Raw genomic sequence first — 1698 nt, forward strand, 5'->3', positions numbered from 1 at the left:
AAAGTGTAATCTCGACCAGTGAAAAACACATTTTCTAAAAGCCTAATCTCAACATTGAAAAACATAAGGAAAGGATTTAGGCGTGCACACAGCTTAATTAGTCCTAGCAAATCTATAACACCAGTAGTTCTTCAAATCACATTTTGTTTTAGATTGACACTAAACCTTCTACTAAAAATGTCAAACTAAATAGGAACTCCGACGTATGTCCGTGCGTTGCTATGGAAAAAATGCAAGTAAATGAATCAACCAATTTATCTAAGCACATGCCTAATGTATGCCCTCTTTATCAATTTGTTTAGTAAATACTATGGGATTGGTCGCCAGAATAATTTTTGTGCCAACCGAATTTCATGTATGTCTTCTTCCTCTCTCGTTCATCCTCCTCCTCCCGTTGTCGCGAGCCACAATCTTGAAGCTAGGCTAACTGTTGTCTTCTTCCTCTCCTTCGGCCTCCTCCTCCCACTCCACCGGCCTAACCGTAGTCCCCTGCGTACTTTGAGCCGATATCGAGACTCATCAGCCAAGGCCGATCATCATCATGACTTCATATTATAGAGTTGTAGATGTCCTTAACATGACTGAAACTGATTGACCAATGGTAGAACTGCCCTTAATATTTTGGGAGGACTGATGGTTTTAGTTTGTTCCTTTAGCCACTCAGTTTTTGGGACTTGTACTATATAGTTAATTAGCAAGGCAAGACTGCTTTATATCTGGGATGCCAATGGATTAGGCCCGGTAGAAGGAGCGGCAACGATGAGTTGATGCAACGGTGACATGCATTAGAAAGTGTTGCTCAGATTTTTGTGAGCACCAGATTGTTTGGCAATATATGAGGCTAAGTGTGGATCACTCTTCTGAACTTTGTGAGAGACCTGAACTGTTTAGTGTAGATTGCAAGTACCACCTTATTTTCTTTTCCTGGGGTCTCTCCTCTCACCCCTCGACTCTCCTAGATTAGATGGTGAAGCTCTCATAGTTTCAATGATGGTTTCTGCTACTAATCAAGCTGAGCACTACTAGAAAAACCCCTACTAATGGCGCACCTAGTATGGCTATTAATGGCGGATCTGTGGTGCGCCATTAATAGCACGCCATTAGTAATTTTTACTAATGGCGCACCATCTGGTGCGCCATTAGTATCTGGTATACTAATGGCGCACCTCGGGTGCGCCATTAGTATAGGCCAGGGTGCGCCATTAGTATGCCTCCCAGGGGCCATGTATACCCAGGGGCTTTGGCATACTAATGGCGCACCACCTCTGGATGCGCCATTAGTAACCGCGGCATACTAATGGCGCATTGCCCAGTGATGCGCCATTAGTATGCACTGTCATACTAATGGCGCACTGTCATGTGATGCGCCATTAGTATGAATATTAGGTTTTTTTTATTTTTTTATTTTCTGTTTTTTGCACAGGTTACAAAATGTATAATTTGACAAAATATAGACAGCACACATCAACAACAGATTCATCAAATACAATAGAAGATTAGTCTTTGAATACAATTCATCATATTAGTCTCCGAATACAATTCATCATATTAGTCTCCGAATTGAAAAGACCGAACAAAGATAGAACATTATATTACAAGTCTCGAGACCGCGAGTAGCGAGTCTGTCTTCACATTACAAGTCGATATCGATCATCTAAACTACCATCACATAGAAGAGAGTTGCGGTCATCACGATGA

General features: G+C 41.6%; 1 protein-coding gene across 1 annotated transcript in view; it reads right to left on the bottom strand.

The window, feature by feature from the left end:
* LOC119342784 overlaps nucleotides 1–1698 on the bottom strand; it is a gene marked incomplete at its 3' end in the record, with an annotated part of 19449 nt that overhangs the window by 17429 nt on the left and 322 nt on the right. The window lies entirely within an intron of this gene.

This window comes from Triticum dicoccoides, unplaced genomic scaffold (genome assembly GCF_002162155.2).
Source record: "Triticum dicoccoides isolate Atlit2015 ecotype Zavitan unplaced genomic scaffold, WEW_v2.0 scaffold104829, whole genome shotgun sequence".
In the NCBI taxonomy this organism is placed as follows: Eukaryota; Viridiplantae; Streptophyta; class Magnoliopsida; order Poales; family Poaceae; genus Triticum; species Triticum dicoccoides.